Below are 22,845 nucleotides of genomic sequence, written 5' to 3' on the forward strand. Positions count from 1 at the left end.
TTTCAGGTGTACAGCATAGTGATTAGACAACTGTATAATTTATGAAGTGACCCTGCCCATAATTCTAGTACTAATTTAGCACCATGCATAGTTATTACAATATTGACTATATTCCCTATTCTGAACTTTACATCCCCTTGACTATTTTGTAACTACAAATTTGCACTTCTTAATCCCTTCATTTTTTTTCCACTCAGCCCCCCCAAACCCTCTCCCATCTGGCAACCTTCTGTATCTAAGTCTGTTTCTGTTTTGTTGGTGTGTTTACTTTGTTCTTTAGTTTCCACATATAAGTCAAATCATATTGGTGTTTGTCTTTCTCTGTCTGACTCATTTCACTCAGCATCATACCCTCTAGGCAGGCACAAATGGCAAGGTGGCATTATTTTCATGGCCAAGTTACATTCCATTGTATATATGTACCACATCTTCTTTATCCAATTGCCTATTGATGGGCACTTGGGTTGTTTCCATATCTTGGCTATTGTAAATAATGCTGCAATGAACATAGGGGTGCATATATCTTTTCAAATTCCTTGTATGGATTTCTTTGGATATGTATCCAGAAGTGGAATTGCTGGGTCATACGGTAGTTCTGTTTTTAATTTTTTTGAGGAAACTGTCTGATAGTTATAAAAGGGGGGTGCTACTAGCATCTATATGTAGGGGCTCACAATGCTCCTTAATACCCTGCAACGCACAGGACAGCCACACACACACACACACACACACACACACACACACACACAACAAAAGATTACCTAAAATATCAATAGTGCCATTGTTGAGAAATCCAGTTATAAGATAATTCTGCTATGGAATAATTAACCAAATACTGGTTCTACCTCTTAACTCTCACCCTCAAGGAAACATTCTGGTTTTGCATTGAAAAGAATATTAAAAAAAAAAAAATGAAGGCATTTTGAGGATCATGGTAATTATGTTAATACACAAACCCTTCCCTTTTTTGTTGTTGTTGTTAATCCTCACCTGAGGATATTTTTTCCTTTGACTTTTTTTTTTTTTTTAAGAGAGAGTAGAAGGAAGGGAGAGAGAGAGAAACATCAATGTGAGAAAGACACCCATTGGTTGCCTCCCACACGCACCCTGACCAGGTCTGGGAATCCAGCCTGCAACCTGAGGTACATGCCCTTGACTGGAATTGAACCCTGGACCCTTCAGTCTGTGAGCCGACACTCTATCCACTGAGCCAAACTGGCTAGGGCCACAAGTCCTTCCCTTAACATGAAAATGCAGACTGGAATTGTACATTCCATCATTACAGGAACATTTTCCATAATTAGCAACAATGTATGCTCCCTTTTCCTTAAGGTGTCTTAGATATCATGTATCCCTACAGTTCATAAACAGCTAAATGTGCTTGTTTCCCTTTGGCCTCAAACTGTGTGCTTACTCACTTCTGCATATTCGCTGCTAAGCCCCTCGCCTATCCTGAGGTTTATAATATAGTCTCTGCCCCCAAGGAACATACAACCTAGTAGGAAATGGATGAATGCACATGCAACAATTAAGGAGCAATACAAGAGAGCATGTAATTAAGCTTAATTGCAGCGCCCAGGCTAACGTGGCTCAGAGGAGAGGGCAATGCGTTCCACCAGCAACAGTCCACGACGGCCTGTGTGGCTGAGGTGTCCAGTGAATGTCTGCGGGATAAAATGAAACAGGGACAGTTTTTTCCCACGAGCTAGGGCTCGAGCTAGCCGATAAACTTCATTACAGGATTTGAACCGCTAGATTTTGTAAATGGATGTTGGTGCCTGGCTGGCTGTGAGTTTATTTCTCTTAAAACGTCCAGTTCAAACTTGTAACCAAACCTATATATTTCCAACAAATAACTGAATCTGAATAAAAGTGAAACAATCATTCACTCGACAAATATGTGCGTGCCTTCTGTGTGCAAAAACCAAAAGAATATCTGGATTGGAACAGAACCCGTAGCTCGTTCTGTCTGAGACGCAGGCCATCAAAAGGCCTGTGTTCTCTCACAGCGTATACTGCACGCATCTCCCTTTTTGCTGCAGGTATGTACTTGCACAGGATGCATTCCAGAGTTCTGCACATTAACACAGACTCAGGTCAAACTTCCCACCACAAACTTCCATTCCCAAATACACACCCAGCACTTAGCACCTTCACACAGAATCCAGGCCCTGTCCTAACCACACACTGCACCACGCACACACGTTGCACAAAGCAAGAGGTGCTTAGAAAGACTATAAGGTGTTTATTTCCGATCTTGGCTCCCGATAACTAGAGGTTACTCTTCTTGGAAGCTGTCCCATCTGGAACTGTGCTTTCCCTTGCTTCCTCCCACACCCTGGCCCCCTATTAAAATATAGGCATCCTGTGTCTCTTTTCCATCAAAGTAATTAGCTTCTTGGAGAGCAGCTCCCATTCGCTTGAGGGTAAGCAAAGCAAACCCAGGCCCTATGTTGTATTATATGGACACATTTTCAGGGGCATATGAGTGTCAGATTGCCACCATCTCCAATCCTCTGACAGTAACTGCTTCCAGGTTTGTCTCCCTCCAATCCACTCTTTACACTAGCGGCTAGTGACTAGCCCTTCTCCTTTGCTTACAACTCAAAGGCTTCCTGGAGCTTTTATAACCAAGTCCCAGCATTGCTCATTAAGATCCTTCATGGTGTGGCTCCTGATCACTCCTCCAGTCACTACTTGCCCCTCTGTCTCTACCCCGTTCACTCTGCACTCCAGACATGCCAACCGGAACTTTTGTCCTTTGCCTGCACAGACTTTCCCTTTGTTTGATGCATGCTCTCTCTCTCCCTAGAACATTCTCCACCCCCTCTCACTTTTTTTTTTCCTGTTAATCTTCACCCGAAGATATTTTTCCATTGATTTTTTTTTTTTTAAGAGAGTGGGAAAGACAGAGAAAAACATCAATGTGAGAGAAACACATCTATTGGTTGCCTCCTGCATGCGCCCGACCAGGGCTGGAGAGGAGCCTGCAACCAAGGTATGTGTTGCCCCTGACCAGAATCGAACCTGGGACCCTTTGGTCTGCAGGCTGAGGCTCTATCCACTGAACCAAACCGGCTTGGGCTCTCTCACCTCTTTGCCTGGCTACCGTACTCATTCTTCAGGCGTCAGCTAAAATGGCCCTCTCTCTGCCCCTGGATTAGGTGCTTCTCCTTTGTGTCCAATAGCACCCTACACTTACCTCCGTTGCATTGAACTGAAATCGCCATTCCCCTACAAGACTAAAGAGTCTATGAAGACGAGGAGCATGTCTTGTTCTCCATTGAATTCCCAACATTTGGCACAGTGCCTGGCGTGGAGTTGGTAAACATTGGTTAATAATAAATTGTAAGTTGATAGACTAGAGCTATTCTATCCATGGTCCAGGCAATTTAATCTCCAGTTCATAGCATGTCTTGTATGCTCAGTGGGTTCTAGGGCTGGTGAAGACTTTTTAAAGTCTTTTTTAAAAAATATATTTTATTGCTTTTTCACAGAGAGGAAGGGAGAGGGATAGAGAGTTAGAAACATCGATGAGAGAGAAACATCGATCAGCTGCCTCCTGCACACTTCCCACTGGGGATGTGCCCGCAACCAAGGTACATGCCCTTGGCCGAAATCGAACCCGGGACCCTTCAGTTCGCAGGCTGACGCTCTATCCACTGAGCCAAACCGGTTAGAGCTGGTGAAGACTTTTTAAGCATTTATTTAGAATGGGATGAGCAGAGCCCTCGGCTTCTATCAGAGCCTCATTTTATACCTAACCTGGCTTCCTGAACTCCAGATTCTTGTCAACAATTACCTACTTGACATCCCCACTTGAGCATCTAATCAGATCTCAAATGTGCCAAGTCCAGGGTTTGATTTCCCTCCAAACTCTGCTGCTCCCCGTCACAATAAGTGCCAATTCCATTTTTTCTAGTTGCTTGGAAAGCAAACACACAGACTGACAAACAAAAACATGGAGTCATCCTCAACTCCTTTTTCTCATTCTCTACACCCAATCCACCAGAAAGTGCTGTTGGCTCTACCTATGAAATATATCCAGAATCCAGTTACGCCCCCCCTTTTCCAGCACTACTTCCCCACCTGGACCACCATCTCCCTGACCTGGACTTCCGCAATAGGTTCCTAATCGGTCCGCCTGCTTTGTCTGGTGCCTTCCTATACCCTATGAACACCATGGCAGCCAGAGTGATCCTTTTAAAGCCTAAGTCACATCAGATCACTGTTCTGCTCAAAGCCTTCCATCACCTCCCACTTCCCTCCGGACAAGGCCCTACACAGTCTTGCCCCCAGTCAACTCTCCGGCCCCACTGCCCACCACTCTTCCCTGGCTCCCCCAGCACTAGCCACACCGCCCCCCTTGCTGGTTCTCAGATCAACTTCCAACTCAGCCTTTCCAAGCTCTTCCTTTGGACTGGAATGATCTTCCTTCAGATATGATTGGCTCCATTGCTTGATTCAGGCCCCTGCTCAAAGGCATCCTTATAAGAAAGAAATTCCCTCGCTAACCTAAAACACACCACCCGTGGCCTTACTTTATTTTTCTTCATAGCACTTATTACCACTGACATTTTTTATGCCTGTCTCCATCCACTTGACTATACTTTCAAGGATAGCAGAGTCTATATTTTTTTAATATATATTTTTTATTGATTTCAGAGAGGAAGGGAGAGGGGGAGAGAGATAGAAACATCAATGATGAGAGAGAATCATTGATCGGCTGCCTCCTGCACACACCCTCCTGGGGATCGAGTCCGCAACCCAGGCATGTGCCTTGACCAGAATTGAACCCAGGCCCCTTCAATCCGCAGGCCAACGCTCTATCTATTGAGCCAAACCGGCCAGGGTGAGTCTATATTTTTTACTGCTGTCTCTATAGCTTCTAGAACAGAAGTAGGCATTCTAGCATATAGTAGGCATTCAAAAAATAATCATGAATCAAGGGTCTAGTTAGACTACCAAAAAATTACCCCTGAACTAGGTATCTATCTATCCACTGCTTTTGTCCCAACTAATCCCTCCAGAATTTAGCTGTCCTACAGTGGGACATCAAGACACCAGCTGACTAATTGTTTGCTGCTCTGCTTCTCATCCCCTTAGATGAGGGATTTGTGTAACCTCCATGATACAGTTCTAAACACAGCTTCTACACCACAACCCCCAAACAGGCAACGAGTTTCCAATGAAAAGGATAGTGCTGCTAATTTTGCATGTGTAGCAGACTTTTTCTTTTGATTGAGAAAAAAAAAATGTATTCTAGTGGGCAAACATAGATCCAGCACCAATGTTACGCATTTTCACGCCAGAAGGCACCAGCCTCAGCAATTCTCAGAGTAAGTAATTTGCAGATATGCCTGGGGCAAATGGCATCTCTTTCTGATCTACTCAAGCTGTAGGGCTTTCCTGGAGAAGGTAGGCTTTGCATTTCCTGGATGAAAAAGAAGTGATAGGTTGCAAGTAGGTTGTTCAAAGCTCAAGGGTATCCCTGGAGTAGCTTGCTTAGATCTGCACAGCCACACTTTCAAGCAAACAAGCCACCACATGCGTGAAGAGATCCAGAGATAGGCCCCGGTGCATAAACACCCAGATCCGTACAGACTTCCTCCTAGCTTGAAACTCTGAGTATGAACGAGAGTAGTACATAGCCAAAGGAGGAAAACATGAGCTGGCTTGGGGAACATAGACCATAAAGCCCTGTGACTCTGGGAATGAAAGAATGTGTAAGCCCAGACAGGCTCTCTGCACATCTGGTTTTTCCTTTTATGCATCTGTGATTTCTATGACACAGGAAATCCACTCTGGAACAACCCTGTCTGCTTTCTAGTGAGTGCATAAAAAATGGGGATTAAAAGTATGTTTATCTCACTGTGCAAGGCAGGAAGATAAAATCCAGAACAGTACCATTTGACGATGGACCAACTCCAGCTTCACCCTCCAGGGTGCCCCAGGGGAGGTGCTAGTAACTGAGACCAGAGGAATGGAGGCCAAGGGGAATTTTTCTGCACGGACTTAAGACTATCTAGACATGACTCTCACCCTGCAGCAGACCAGGCACAGAAAATACCACGTGGGAAAAATTATCCGTTCCGCTCAGCTCAACAAATGCTATGGGAGCAGCTCCCAGTCTTGCTGGGAGCCCTTCTGCGTTAGGTTTCCACATTACGGTCTCTGTAAACATAGTCTTCTCTTAAGAAGTCCTTAAAATGGGTTGAAGCAGCCAGCTTTTCCTGCCCACAAGGGAGATGACACAGAACTGTTTAAGAGAACAGCATGATTAAATAAGATGGAACAGGACAGGACACTTTAGACAATGAAAGTAAAGAGAGAACCGGGTTACCCAGCCCCATCCTCCCTCCCTCCCCAGAATGGGTGTGGGGAGCCTGAAGTCATTTCACCTACTAGATACAAGTGTTACTAGAAAACAGATTGAGAGCTATCCAGAGAGAAAGAGGAGCCTGGCCGGCCAGCGTGGCTCAGTGGTTGAGCATTGACCTATGAACCAGGAGGTCATGGTTCAATCTCCAGTGTGGGGGCATGCAGGAAGCAGCTGATCAATGATTCTCTCTCATCACTGATGTTTCTATGTCTCTCTCCCTCTTCCTGCCTCTCTAAAATAAATTTAAAGAGAGAGAGGGGAGTGATCAAGCAAAGGCAAAAACAACCATTAAGAAGCAAAAATTGGCAGAAAAGTGTACCTTGTGAATGCCCACCCGTACCACCCCCTATTTTAGTTTCTTGGGTTCCAATCAACACATAATTATTACTTCTCTGCCCTGTGTTTTGTGTCACTTGATTTTGCCCTTACAGCTTCTATTCTTACTTTCCTTCCCATCCCAGTGGCACCCCTGAGGCCCCCAGAGAAGGGGCTGCTGGCCTTTTCCGCAGTGAACTTACCAGTTTCATTTTTGTCCAGCGGTTCAACTTCATCCCCGACACATTCCATTTAGTTCGCTAGGCCACATAAGCATTCTGCCATTCTTCCTCATTCTTCTGCAGGACTAACCTCCTACCCAAGGCAGCTGTGCCTGCCACAATCCAGACGACCCAGATCCTTAAGAATAACCCAGACCCTGGTTAACCCCTAGATGGGAGCTCCTAGCAGAGGGAACGGTCATGGGAGAATACTGCAGTTCTTGACAAATGAAACAAAGGGCACAGGTTGACCTGCACCCACTACACATACCGTGGAATGGCAACGCCGTAAAGCACTGGCAACTACCAACAACTTCCATAGGGCCACACCAGGGATGTGCCCACTAACCATTGCCCAGGATTGGGGTTGATCAGCTGAATGGCTTTTGACAAACAAAATGAAAAGATTTTTCTTTAAGCCCAAGTGCCCATCAGCAGATGAGTGGATAAGAAAGCTGTGGTACATTTCCACAATGGAATACTATGTGGCGGTAAAAAAGAACAAACTCTTCCCATTTGCAACAGCTTGGATGGATCTGGAGAGTATTATGCTAAGTGAAATAAGCCAGTTAGAGAAAGGTAAGTATCACAGGATCTCATTCATACGTGGAATCCAATGAACAAAATAGATCCAGAGACATAGAACGGTGGAAGAGACATGAATTTCCAAAGGGAAGGTGGGGGTGGGGGGTGGAGGGGAGAGACTAACCAGGGAACTTCCATGCATATACGCATAGCCCATGGACACAAACAATAGTGTGGCGAAGGCTTGGGAGGGGCGGGGGCGGGGAGGAGGGGTTCAATGGGAAAAAACCAAAGGGGACATCTGTAATGCTTTCAACAATAAAGATAATTTTTTAAAAAAATAAAGTCCAGCCCTAGCCAGTCTGGCTCAGTGGATAGAGTGTTGGCCTGCGGACTGAACAGTTTCAGGTTTGATTCCAGGTCAAGGGTTGTGGTCTCGATCCCCAGTAGGGGGCGTGCAGGAGGCAGCTGATCAATGATTCTCTCTCATCATTGATGCTTCTATTTCTCTTCCTTGCCCTTCCTCTCTGAAATCAATAAAAAAAAATTTTTTTTAAAAATGAAGTTCAGCTGAAACCGGTTTGGCTCAGTGGATAGAGCGTCGGCCTGCGGACTGAAGGGTCCCGGGTTCAATTCTGGTCAGGGGCATGTACCTGGGTTGCGGGCATATCCCCAGTGGGAGATGTGCAGGAGGCAGCTGATCGATGTTTCTCTCTCATCGATGTTTCTAACTCTCTATCTCTCTCTTCCTCTCTGTAAAAAAATCAATAAAATATATTTAAAAAAAAAAATGAAGTTCATAAGCCCATAAACCAAACAAAACCCCAAATACAAAAGCCTATTTCTAAAAGCATTTTAAATGCTGCCAATCATTTTATGACAATTCCTGGCTCTTCTGAATTGAATAGCAGGTACTGCTCCCTACTTGTGCCAGACATCGTAGTGCCAGACATCAGCCCACTTTCTTACACCCATCATAGGCTGGCCTCCATCACTACCCAGTAGGATAACCAACTTCACACTGAATACCAGTTTATGAGACACTAAAGGTGCAAGGGGATTGACATATACCAGCGATTTTCAACCAATGTGCTGCTGGAATTTTTTAAACATGCACTACCTGACTGTTTAGTCAGGGGCATTGACCTCTTTTCCCTTAGATCAGTGGTTCTCAACCTGTGGGTCGCGACCCCTTTGGTGGTTGAACGACCCTTTCACAGGGGTCGCCTAAGACCATCCTGCATATCAGATATTTACATTACAATTCATAACAGTAGCAACGTTACAGTTATGAAGTAGCAACGACAATAATTTATGGTTGGGGTCACAACATGAGGAACTGTATTTAAAGGGCCAGAAGGTTGAGAATCACTGCCTTAGATTGTCAAATTTAAAAAAATGACAACAGCCAACACAACAATAGCTGTCCAGTGTAAATGAATCAAAATTACACCTTTTTTTTTTTTGGTCAGATCGGCAAAGATATATTTTTGGTGTGCCTCTGAACTTTAGTAATTAGTTTACATGTGCCATGAGATGAAAAAGGCTGAAAATCATTGACATATACTATGGAATTCCCTCCAGGGGTTCTCAACCTTCTGGCCCTTTAAATACAGTTCCTCATGTTGTGACCCAACCATACAATTATTTTCGTTGCTACTTCATCACTGTAATGTTGCTACTGTTATGAATCGTCATGTACATATCTGATATGCAGGATGGTCTTAGGCGACCCCTGTGAAAGGGTCATTCGACCGCCAAACGGGTTGCGACCCACAGGTTGAGAACCGCTGGTATAGACAGTAAGGTCTGAAATGTAGGTTCCCCTTCAAATTTGATCTTTCCAAGTTTAACTTACTTACTGACAAAAAGTTTCTCCTCTTTTCGTAGACCTGCCTACATTAATTTAGATGAGAAGACTGAACCTTACTTGTTCCTGGTTTTCTGAAGAGAGCCAATCAAGCACTTGCCCATGAAACCCATCATCTTACCTTGAAAACATATCCAGTTACCATACTATTCTCTTAACCTACAATTCATCCATCTTTAGGCCACATACTGCCTCAATAATCCTTATAATACACTGGAGTAGAAATCACGTGAATTAATCAAATCCTGTTCAATTACCCTTTTGCATTCTCCACCTGAGAACACTCTGATTTTCCAATACTTGTTCTAAACATGGCCGATCTCACCATCTTCTCACTTATAAACTGTGAATCGCCAAAACCCAAACTTTCCCATCTGACAGTATAATTGATTGCCTATCAGATCACCCCCGAGAAGCTTTCGTTGATTCCTGAGGGTGGGCAGAAATGGCTGGCAACTCCCTGGGTTTTCAGTCAAGTTCGTGCCCAAATGTGGGCGTGAGATATGCTGTATTTAGGAACCAGATTTCTTTCTACTCCCAGACCATTCTAGGTTGTTATTCCTCTGATAGTTCTCTTCTTCCCTCCTAAGTCAAACTAATCACCCCAAAGGAAATCTTCACAATTCGTCGGCCAACACCCTGCCAGGTTTCTTTGCCAGGATCACTAACAGCCAAACTGGCTCTGTGTATTTTAGCATCCACTGGCCCATGGCCAACACGCCCACCCACCATTTGATAAGCGGAAGTTATTGTTGTCGCTATGATTTCTTCTGTGTACTGGGGACAGGTGCTGAAGGTGAGATGCTACAGCACCGTCAGTTGGCTAGAGGGGTTACAAACTGCTGAAGGCAGGCCTGTGAAATCTGGGTGACACAGCCAGGAGAAAAACAAACTCAATTCACAAAAAGCCTTTAAGCCTGGCTGGTATGGCTCAGTGGCTGAACGTCAACCAAGGAACCAAGGGATGGGAGTTCGATTCTCAGTCAGGGCACATGCCCAGATTGTGGGCTCAATTCCCAGAATGGGGCGTGCAGGACGCAGCCAATCGATGATGTTTCTCTCTCATCCATGTTTCTATCTTTCTATCCCTCTCCCTTCCTCTCTTTCTAAAAATCAATTTTTATTTATTTTAAATATATTTTTACTGATTTCAGAGAGGAAGAGAGAGGGAAACATCAATGAGAGAGAATCATTGATCTGCTGCCTCCTGCACGCTTCACTCCTCCCTGACCCCCCCCCCCACACACACACACACACACACCCCTCGGGGGGATGGAGCCTGCAACCCAGGAATGTGCCCTGATCGGGAATTGAATCATGACTTCCTGGTTTATAGATCCATGCTCAACCAGTGAGCCATGCCAGCTGGGTCTAAAAATCAATTTTTTAAAAGAGCCTTTAAAATAATGTAAGTCTTTGATGCCATTCTCTTTAGAAGGAAGCCAAGGAGGAATTACATCTCACCCCACACACAATCAAGCTCCTCCAAATCCTCTTTTCATATTTCTGTCTCCCAAATCCTAATTCCCACCAACAGCTGTTTCTTTCCCTTTCTCCTCCTCTCTCTTCCACTGTCCTTAACCTTGCTTTCTTACTCCCCCTTTCCCCTCTCTCCTCTTTGCTCAAGTGGAAAAATATGGCCTGCTCCTGACTATGTCTCTTAACTTTGTCAAAGACCTGGCAGGCAGCTGACTGAGCCAGCCAAGATCCTCCTCCTGGAAGTCAGGGAGTGGCAAGGGATTGGCATTGTATACATTAAAAATTTTTTTCTTCTCATGACAACGGTACCAGACCGGTTCCAGTCTTTCTGGTGAGTTCCCGTGGAACACACACAGGGCCTCTACCATTTCATCCCTAGATTCTTAGGTAGCTGCTAGAGGATGTGAAGGATCATCCCTCCCTGTTTCTCCTTGGACCACTGACCTACCTAGCTGTCCATCACCAGAAGTGTTTAGGAGGAAGAGGAATGATCTGTCAGGGACTCCCTCTATCTCTAAAATTCTGTGACTCCTAATGCCTCTGCTCCTTGCAGTTCAACGTCCTGTCCTTCTAATTGTTTCTTTTAAAACTGACCACTCCCCTTCTCAATCTTCAGCTTTAACCAACTGAGAGAATTCTCAGCCCCTCTTTCTTTATCATTTCACTAAAAACCTCATCTCAAAAACCTCAATCTCGCCAGGCCAGTGTGGCTCAGTGTCAACCTATGAACCAGGAGGTCACAGTTCAATGACCAATCAGGGCACATGCCTGGGGTTGGGGGCTTGATCCCCAGGACAGGAGGGACATGCAGGGGGCAGCCAATCAATGATTCTCGCTCATCATTGATGTTTGTCTCTCTCTCCCTCTCTGAAATCAATAAAAAATATATATATATACATATTTAAAAAAAACCTCAATCTCATCCTCGCCATGATTCAGACCATCACAGTATCCCAGAGTGAAATGTTATCTATCCAACTTCTAATTTGGGTTTGGTGAATTGTGTCCTGTTTATCATACAATAGTATCGAGGAAAAATTATGTGTTCTTCTGTCTACTCAGATTCGTGGAACTCACACTTGGTATGACTCATGGGAACTAGAACACTTAAGAAGTGATAGTTGTGGCCAGCACCCAACTTCCATTATTTTCTGAAGGGTAAATAAATAGCATGGTGCCAAACTTATTAGTCAGACCTCTCTTTGGAGACAAGTGACAGGAACTCAATTCATGCTAGCTTAAGCAACAAAAATGGATGTGTTGGCTCACTTAACTGGGAAATCGAGGAGTTTGTACTGGCCACAGACACAGTCGGATCTCAGGTTTAAAGAAAGATATCAGAGTTTGTGCTCTAAACTCCCATTTCTGTTTGCCCCTTCGTATGCATCCCATTCTTTTCTACTTCAAAAGAGCTCCCCACAATCCCCCCAAAAGAGCTTTCTTCAATACTTGGGAAGACGTTTGCTGACAGCTACCAACTATGACACCCCAATTTAGTAACACCAGCAGAAAACACATTTTTCTCTCTCATATGCATCTATTAGTTCCAGAGAAAGACTTTAATTGGTTATTTTTCATCAAAATGTTCACCCTTTTGGACCACGATTGCCAGAGGGATGGGATTCTATAATTCTGAATCGTTATTACATCACAGGGACTAGGACTGATGTCCCAAAGGAATGAATGGACAGAGAAAATTACATATGTCTACTGCACAGCGGGAAAGAGGAAGAGGACAGTTTGGGGTTCGAAGCACTTGTGTTCCTGTGCCCTTTGACTAGCCATGTGACTTCTGACAAGTCGCCTGTGTCTTCTGGAGCCTCAATTCTTCCCGAATAAAACGGTTACATGGTCATTACAAGTACGATACTAAATTATATGTCACATTGCATCTTTTTAGATACCAGATGATTTTTCAGATCCTGAAAAACTGCCTCAGCTGAGGAAGGCATTGCCACAGTGCCCACGTCCTCTATTTTTATGCCAATGCATTTATGAGACTCTCCACTTTAGGAAGAGCTTTGCCATCTACCATACAAGTTAGAAAAATGAAGCTCACGAAGCTGCAATGCCTCTTGACTAAAATTAACTTATTTGTGTAACTGCAGCCACACGCAGGCACACAAAATATATGACGATACTGCAACTGAATCATTTCCTGGATTAAGAAAAGTGGCAGAGCCCCACTGAAGGATAACACGCACACAGACACCCACCTCACAGGCAGGGATCCCTGTGAGCACGTATGCCCAGCCTCTCCTCTGGGGAGCCCACTCTAGGGCTATCAGCGGTTCTCAACCTGTGGGTCGCGACCCCTTTGGCGGTCGAAGGACCCTTTCACAGGGGTCGCCTAAGACCATCCTGCATATCAGATATTTACATTACTGATTCATAATAGTAGCAACATGACAGTTATGAAGTAGCAACGAAAATAATTGTATGGTTGGGTCACAACATGAGGAACTGTATTTAAAGGGCCAGAAGGTTGAGAACCACTTGGGCTAAGTCAAGGCCAAAAGGCTTGCGTTCATGCACACCCTAACGTGTGTGCATGTGTGTGTGTGAGTGTGTGAGTGTGTGTGTGTGTGTGTGTGTGTGTGTGCGCGCGCGCGCGCGCGCCCCCGCAGGGTGGGAGCGGGTAGGAGGGAGCGCTAGAACAGGCTAGGAAATTAAAAACACACACAAAACATCCCACAAAAACAACTATCCAGGGCGTCTTTAGCTGGCTCCTTCCAGAAACGCAGCGGCCTTGGCACCCCGCTGCAGTCCCCTCCTTCCCCCCTCCTCCGCCCCTCCCCTTGCAGCGGCCCGGGAATCCATTCCACGTTTTCCCTCTCGCCCTCCCGCCCTCCGGGTTAAAGCTCCCCCGCCAGGAGTAAACAAGCAGCCCAAACAGGCAGCCTTAGGCCCGCCTCTCCTCCCCGTTTCCTGCGCCAGCCCCAGCAACAGGCCCCGCCCCTCGCGACAGGCCCCGCCCCGCGCCGCCCGGCTGCCCGCCGTCGCCCTCGAGGCATCCGCCTGCCCCGGCCTTGCCCGGGCCCGGTGCCCATTCCCCAGCCCGCCCCACCGAGCCTTCTCCCTCCGGACACCGCTCCCCACCGCCCGCGCGCCCCGAGCCCGCGCCAAGGGAGGGTTCGCGGAGCACACGTGACTCGTGTTGTGGGCGGGGCCCAGCGGGCCTGGCGGCGGCGGCAGCGGTGGCGGGGAGGGCGGGCCCGACCTCGCCTCCCCACTCCCCGGAGCTCGCCCGGCCCGCCCTCCCTCCTCCTCCGGCCCGGCAGGGGCCCCGCTCTGGCCCGTCGCCCGGGCGCGCTGCACCCGGCCTCCCGATGACTTAGTCACCGTGGCTGCGCCTCCCCACGCAGCCTCCGCGCGCCGCGGGCTCGCCCCCAACTCCTCCAAGTCCCTCTGGGCTGAGACTCCTTCCTCAAGTTTCCTGCCCCGCTGCACGGAACCGCACGGCCCCCCGCCCCCGCTGCGTAAACACACCCCTTCCTGCCCCCGCCCCCGGGCGTCCTGCGCACACAGACCCATATTGTCCGGCCCTCCCACCTCTGCCTGACCTCCGCTGCCGGAATGCTGGCGGTCCCCGGGGAGCTCCGCGGCCCAGCTCCCCTAACCTTGTTGCTCCTTTAGAGGTGGGGAGACTTGGGGTTCAGAAAGGTGGGAAGATCTCCTCGCTCAGAGCCAGGAGCGGAGCGCGGACCGCCTGTGGCCGGGCCCTTCTCTCTGTGCACCGGCGCCTGCCTTTGGGGCCGGAGGCACCACCCCGACCTCCGGTCTCTCTCGTCCTGTGCGCGCCGTGCACATCCCCCTCTCCCCCGGGGATCGGGTACCTGCCCGGTACCTGCCGTCCGCCTCAAGGTCATAGCTGGCAGAAACGCTTTCCAGTTTCCAAACGGAAAAGAGGCCGTTCCAGCTAGAGGCTGGGAGCGGGGGCTGTGGAGCCAGACTGAATGCCAGGCCTATCTCCACTGGCTGGCTATCTTGGGCAAGCCTTTCGATTGCTCCCTGCCTCCAGTCCCTTATCTGTACATGGAGGGGCATGATAGTCACCATCTCTTAGAGATGCTGGGAGGATTAAATGCGTGAACACAGGTGGGGTTCAGCACAGCACTTGACATGTTAATAAAGCCCTCCACGCAGTCGCTCTGGGCCGGCCACTGCGTGTTCTGTCCCTCTTCCCTGAGGCCTCCCACTATGTATTCAGCCAGATTCATCTACCAGGCCAGGCTGGGCTCTGGAGGACGGCGTTCAGGTGCCCGCAGATAGTGGAAGGAAGGGCAGAGGGCAGAGCAGTCATGTTGACTGGGTCGTCCCCAAGTTGAGAGCAGTAGGGCCCCCAAGTTGAGAGCAGTAGGGCGGAAGTCTCAGCCCAGGGGAAGAGGATGTATGGCGTAGTGAGGACAGAGGCTGGGAGGTTCTGAGTTTTGCCCTTGTAAGATGTGGGTGGTGGGGTGCTGGGAAAGGAGGACGTATGGGACTCAGAGGATGAAGTCGGCCACGGGGCCAAACAGTGGAGTGGGGTGACAGAGGCATCCACCAGAGTGCCAGAGAGATACTCCACCAGCTCCTCGCCTCTCACCTCCTGCCCCCCATTCAATAAATCCCACAAGTGATTATGTATATCTATCTAGTTTTGCCTTGCAAGTTCCATGAGAGTAAGCCCTGCGTTTTTGTTTACCTTTACGCACCTATTAGCATCTAGCTCAGTGCTTTGGGAATAAGAGATCAGCAAATGTTTTTAATGTTCTTTAAAAGAAATGATATATGCATGTCACTGAGCTGGGCGTTGGAAAGAAGGTCCTAATTTTAAGGAACGGAACCTTAGAGTTTCCATATCCAAGCCCCTCACTTCTAAGTTAAAGGAAACTATTTGCCTGGGGTTGTACTGCGAGTTAGAAACAGAAGCCAAGTCTCTGCCTACGGTCTGATGTTATTTCCATGACACCACACTGAACTTACAATGCAATTGAAAGGAAAAGCAAACTCCCTAAAAGCCATAAAACAAAATGAGGCGGTGTGTGGTAAGACCTGGATGCATGGTACAAGTGGGACTAGTGGTAGGAATTGAGAGCAGGGGAACCCCCCAGGGCTGGGGTCACTGAGAAAATGCTCTCTGCCCAGAGGGGGCTTGCACTGGTCCTGAAAGTTGGGTAGGACTCAGGGACTGTGGAAATGGAGAAAGAATTCCTGGCAGGGGACGTGGCTTTCTGCTAAAGCCGTGGCGTGGCGAACATTAAAAGGTCAGTGGGGAAACCAGTCGGGTGAGAAGAGAGGTAGGGCTGGATCATCGTGGGGGGAGATGTTAGAAGGTTAAGTTGAGGTCAGATTGGGGAAAAATTTAAATACCAGGGTAAGGAGTTTTCAACTTAGTCTGTGGATAACGGGGAACCCCTGAAAACAGACACTGAGCTAGGCACTGAACCAAGATAAGATCCCAGGCAACTATCTGCCAACTTGGCCTGATTTGCATTTTTTTAGACAGTTGCTTGCCATAGATGTGCATTTCATTAACTACCCCCACAGGAAGGAAACCTCTACCAGTGTTCGTCTATATCTGCGTTGGACTCAGTGCCCATGATATCTGTGTGGGAGCAGAGGAAGGAGAGGGAGGCCTGTGCCTGCTGTAGACCCGGCATTTGCACCTGTGATCTCTCTTTTAATCTCACTGCCGTGTGGAGTGTGGACACTGTTGCTCCAGTAACACCCAGAGATGGTCAGTAACTTTCACGGATCAGGGAGCTAGGCAGAGGTGGCGCCAGAATTCAAACTCAGCTTTGCTGCCAAAGCACTAACCTCCAGTCACCTGTCACAACTCTAATGCGAAGATACAGGCATTGTGTTCCCACTCTCAGATTCCTTCTTAGGGAGGGACCCATGACCCAGAGAGGCTCACATTTCTAGAAGTGCTTTCACACCCCTGGTTTTCTATTCTTGTCCTTAGGAAAGGAGATTCCCATTTTGTGTCTTTAGAGGCAGACAGAGCTGTGTCTGAATTCCATTTCCACCTCTTACTAGCTGGTGGCCCCTGCGGGCGGATTTCCCTGAAGGGGATGAACCTTAAGCTTCACAACCCCTTACCTGCATGGGCCCCTGGCAAGCCCTCAGCCCAGTTTTGAATCCTGATTGTGCATTATTGTTCTTAAAGAGGGCTCCAACAATTGCAGGAGCTTCGGGCCCCCATAAAACCTGGATCTGCCCAGACTGGATAATCTCCATCAAGTTACTTTCTAAGACTAGTTCAGGGGTGGGCAACCTTTTTGTGAGTGCGTGCCAAAACCAGCAAAATCTCTGACTCAAAATTCTGCATGCCAACCCTAATTTTTTGAGAACATGTTACGCCTACTTGATATCTCTTAAGGTGTACGTATGTGAAGAACTTTGGAGAAATAATAAAATTCATTCGAGCGACAAAAACACAGTATCTGATGATAAAAAATACATTTATTTCTTAATGTATACATGTACACTGATAGTCCGACAGAAAACTTTATGACTGTTTGATATTATCAGTGGGACTTTTGCTGCTGCATCACTGATGACAGAGATTTTACATCAGGTTTATATTTCGTGACCTTCAGAGATATGCACGAGCTACTACTTTCATCCATCAGGCTACTCCTATTACGAGACTTAACAAAATTCATCACTGAGAACAAAGATTCACAAGCGTATGTGGATGAAACCAAAACACTGGTCGGATCTAGGAAGGCAGGGAGAGTTAAGGCAGAGGCATAGAAATTGCTCTTCCCCTCTCTCGTCAATCCATGTCTATGGTCTTTAAGATAACTTGTTATGTAAAATTTTTTATTTATCTAAGATACACCTACACTGAATTTATCTGAAAAATAAAAAAGTCGATATTAAGAAAAAAATTGTAAATGGAAGATTATAAGAGAGGGTTTCGAGTGCCAGCCAAAGTTACTGGCATGCCATGTTTGGCACGTGTGCCAGGGGTTGCCCACCCCTGGACTAGTTTCCTCATCTAAATAAAATCATTCTCTAAGATTAGCCCGATAGTACAGTTGTGGGTTCTATCCCCGGTCAGGGCACACACAAGAATCACCCAATGAATGAATAAATAAGTGGGACAACAAATTGATGTTTTTCTCTCTCTCCTTTCCTCCTCTCTAACATCAATGATTTTATTTGAAACTAGAGGCCCAGTACATGAAATTCATGTGGGGGGGGGGCGGGGGGGTCCCTCAGCCCGGCCTGCACCCTCTCGCAATCCAGGACCCCTTGGGGTATGTCCGACTTCCAGATTAGTCAGACATCACTCTCGCAATCTGGTACTGCTGGCTCCTAACCGCTCGCCTGCCTGCCTGCCTCATCACCCCTAACCACTCTGACTGCCTGCCTCATCGCCCCTAACCATTCACCTGCCTGCCTGATTACCCCTAACTGCCCATGCTTCGGCCCCCACTACGGCGGCTTCATCAGGAAGGACATCTGAAATGATGTCTGGAAGGCTGTTGAGCTGTCTGGTCTAATTAGCATATTATCCTTTTATTATTATAGATTTTTTAAAATTAAAAATAAAATCATTCTAGACTGGCCAAAACCAGTTTGGCTCAGTGGATAGAGCGTCGGCCTGCGGACTGAAAGGTCCCAGGTTCGATTCCGGTCAAGGGCATGTACCTGGGTTGTGGGCACATCCCCAGTAGGGGGTGTGCAGGAGGCGGCTGATCGATGTTTCTCTCTCATCGATGTTTCTAACTCTCTATCTCTCTCCCTTTCTCTCTGTAAAAAATCAATAAAATATATTTTTTTAAAAAAAAGAATGCAAAGGGCTCTCTTTAAAAAAAAGAAATCATTCTAGACTGATTTTCAAAAAAAGTCATTCTGGTCTACCAGCAGCCTCCAGTTGAACAAATGGTACTAAAGATGCTGAATTAACTTGAAGAACCTGATCTGCCCTAACTTTATGCCCAAGGCAAAGTTTCACAGAAACCCTAGACCAAAAGAAATACCTAAAGAGTCCATTTATCAAGTAGTTACATCCAAACAATTTAATTAGTATTTATGTCCTAACAATTTAGTGGTTGCTTGCAAAAATAATATACGCCTAAATTGAAAAAGGCTGATATTTTTTATTCTTAAATGACTACAATCACTTTCTCATGCAATTTGTGCACGTGTGGGGCACCGCACAACTTCTCAACCCTTGGAATCAGATTGCACACTCACTCATTTCCTTTTCCCCAACCAATTTCTTTTTAACACAGCATCCACCAAAAAGCCAACTCCATGAAGGTAGGAAGGATGTCATCAAAAGCAACGTGATGCAATCTAATGCTGCAACTGTGGGTTTCCTTTCATTAATAGCTCAGGCAGTGTGCACAGATGTCAGGTATCACTGTGTTTCCTTCAAAATTCAAAAATATCCCGAGGTGCCCCTGGGCATTTTCTGTGGCACCTGGGGTGCCTCGGCACACAATTTGGGAACCAGGGGACTAAGGAACCTGTCAGACACTATTCAGGAAGCAACCAGAGGGCAGCAGAGTTCTCTCCAGAAAAGGGGAACCACTTGTACCCTCATTCACAGTTTTATTACTCCGCTCTCCATGGGAAATCTTCCTGGTACCTCTCCATTCTCGGTCATGGCTATTTACGTAACATTAATAAGAAATAATGCTGGGTGATGGGGAGGGCTCCAGTTCTACACCTGCTACCGGAGAGGTTATACACCTTGCCCATAGTCTCCTCTTCCCAAAGTCTTCTTCCAGCTTTAAATATATATGAATCTACCCTCAAGTTTTCTCCTAACAAGCCCATGTTTTTAATGCACTTGATTTTAAATTGGCCTCATAAGAATGGGAAGAAAAAAAATGTTTTTTCTATTGTACACATTCTGCATGCCAGGAAGCTGGGGAATGTGCCATCTTTAAATCAAACAAAAATCCATTTCACATTAGGCAAATTTATGAAAAGAGGAAAGAAAGAAAGAATAATAACAAAAAACTCTATACAAGGGGACTTGTGGAGTGATGGAAATGTTTTTTCTTGATTTGAATGCAAGTCACTGGGTGTGTTCAGTTTGGGAAAATTCATCAAACGGTACACTTTTGATATCTGTATCTCTCTGTATGCATTAATACTTTTTAAAATGGAGGGAAGCAAGTTGCAGAATCAAAATAATATATAACTTACATAAAGATATAAAGCAAACAATCTATCTATATATATATATATATATAAAAGGCTAATATGCAAAGTGTCCCTGCGGGAGTTTGACCAGGAGACTGGGAGTTCTATAGCTTGCTATGATGTGCGCTGACCACCAGGGGGTGGCGTAGAACCAAGGAAAGCCCCGGCCAGCAGCCACAAGGCCCCAATCGGCCCTAATCGCTGGCCAGGCCTAGGGACCCTACCCATGCACGAATTTTGTTCACCAGGCCTCTAGTCCTATATAATAAAAGGCTAATATGCAAATCAACTGAACAGCAGGACGACCAGTCACTATGATGCACACTGACCACCAGGGGGGAGACACTCAACACAGGAGCTACCCCCTGGTGGCCAGTGCATTCCACAGGGGGAGTGCTGCTCAGCCAGAAGCTGGGCTCACAGCTGGCTCCGTGGCAGCACTAAGGATGTCTACGGCAGAGCTAAGGGGAGTGGCCCTAAGCCGGCAGTTGGACACCCCCAAGGGCTCCCAGTCTGCGAGAGGGCCCAGGCCAGGCTGAGGGACCCCCCAGATGGGTGATGCAAGAAAAGCATGTGAATATACTATAATCCCCCCTTATCTGCGGTTTCACTTTCTGTGGTTTCAGTTACCCACAGCCGACCACGTCTGTAAATATTAAATGGAAAGTTTCAGAAATAAATAATTCATAAGTTTTAAACTGCGCACTGCTCTGCGTAGTGTGATGAAATCTCGCACCGTCCCGCTCCATCCACCTGGGACATGAATCATCCCTTTGTGTTATCTGCCCTGTATATGCTATCCACCCAATAGTAACTGAGTAGCTGTCCTGGTTATCAGATTGACTGTGAAGTACCCCAGTGCTTGTGTGTAAGTAACCTTTATTTTATTTAATAATGGCCCCAAAGCCATTCACAGCTGTTTTATTATTAGTTATTATTGTTAAACCCCTCCTGTGCCTAATTTGTAAGTTAAACTTTATGTATGTACGGGGGGGGGGGGGGGGGAAACGGTATATGTAATGTTTGGTGCCATCCATGGTTTTGGCATCCACGGGGGGTCTTCGAACATATCCACCCCACCCCACCCCCCAGGTAAGGGGGGAATACTGACTTCAACCTTAAGGGCAAAACAGAAGGCTCCAGGTGCAGTAGCGAGAGTAAGGTGAATTTATGGGCCTAGGGAAGCAGGCCACCTTAATGGATAGAATATGGTAAAATCACGTGATAACAAACTTGCAGCCAAACAAGTAAGCAAACGAAAAGTGGCTGCTGTTGCTGTATGTTTTGATCCCATCAGTGCTGCGCTACGATTGCACTGACACAGTACACAGGGGTTAAAATATAAGAAAAAGATCAGATCTACTCTCGCCACCGCTGCAAAGGAGGAAGAGAGAAAGAAAGCAACGCGTGCTGCTAGTTTCAGAATATCAAGGAATCAGACCACGCTCAGCTTCAGTTTCCTCATCTGTAAAGTGAGGGTGGTTATGACCTAACACTCAGAGCATGCAAGCTGGTGCTCAACACAGTGCCTGCTATTATTTATTCTTAGAGTGCAGCGCCCAAGCTCCCAGAAAGTCACTCAGAATCCCCTCAGCCACTCAGATTTGGGGAGTAAATTCTCCCAGGACTGCGGCTTGACAGAGGCACTGGGTTTTCCAGGGGATGCTTCCCCCCAACGCATACTTGGCATTTTGCATTGTCCTTTATTATAGCACTTGCTCATGTGATTTTAATTGTTTTGTGGGATGGGGCTGAGAGTGAGGTTATTTGTATGCAGAATGTTGCTTCTTTTCTCTCTAATTTATTTATTTATTTTAAATATATTTTTATTGATTTCAGAGAGGAAGGGAGAGGGAGAGAGAGAAACATCAATGATGACAGAGAATCATTGATCAGCTGCCTCCTGCACGCCCCCTACTGAGAATCGAGCCCGCAACCCCAGCACGTGCCCTGACTGGGAATCGAACCGTGACCTCTTGGTTCCTAGGTCGATGCTCAATCACTGAGCCACGCTCAGCTGGGCTCTCTCTAATTTATTTTATTCTCTAAGATCCCAGTTATAAGGGATCTTAGATTGAAATATATTGGACATATAACATCTTATAAATTTAAGGTGTACAACATGTTGATTTGATGCATCTACTATAGTATATTACAATAGGATTGCCACTGTAGCATTAACCAGCACCTCTTTCACTACATATAATTATCACTTTGTTTTTAAAGTGGAAATAATTAAGATCTTGTCTCTTAACAAGTTTGATGTCTATAATATACTATTGTTGTCTATAATCACTATACTAAGCATTAGAATTCCAGGATTTATTTGTCTACTAGCTGCAAGTCTGTACCCTTAAACATCTCTCCTATTCCCTCACCGCCCCCCCCCCCCCCCCCCCCCGCCAATCCCTGTTAACCACCATTCTGTTCTGCTATCATGAGTCTGGCTTTTCTTAGGTTCCACATATGAGTGATACCACACAGGATTGTCTTTCTCTGACTTATCTCACTCACCATAATGTTCCCAAGGTCCATCCATGTTTTCACCAATGGCAGGTTTTCCTTCTTTCTCATGGTTGGATCATATTCCATCATGTATGTGTGCATCACATCTTCTTTATCCATTCGTCTGTTGATGAGCACTTAGATTGTTACTGCAGGGGATTCTTTTAAAAAATAGATTTTAGTTATGCATTCATTGGTTGATTCTTGTGTGTACCCTGACCAAGGATCGAACTGCAACCTTAGAGTATTGGGACAACGCTCTCACCAGCTGAGCAGTCTGGTCAGGGCCTGCAGGGGATTCTTAATCGAAATAATTATTTAACACCTAAGCTTTGATGTCTGACTGACCTGGCCCCATGGGAGCCATTGCATCTGTACAGGCTGAGGCTCCTAAG

This window comes from Myotis nattereri (genome assembly GCF_964212035.1).
Source record: "Myotis nattereri genome assembly, chromosome: 5".
In the NCBI taxonomy this organism is placed as follows: Eukaryota; Metazoa; Chordata; class Mammalia; order Chiroptera; family Vespertilionidae; genus Myotis; species Myotis nattereri.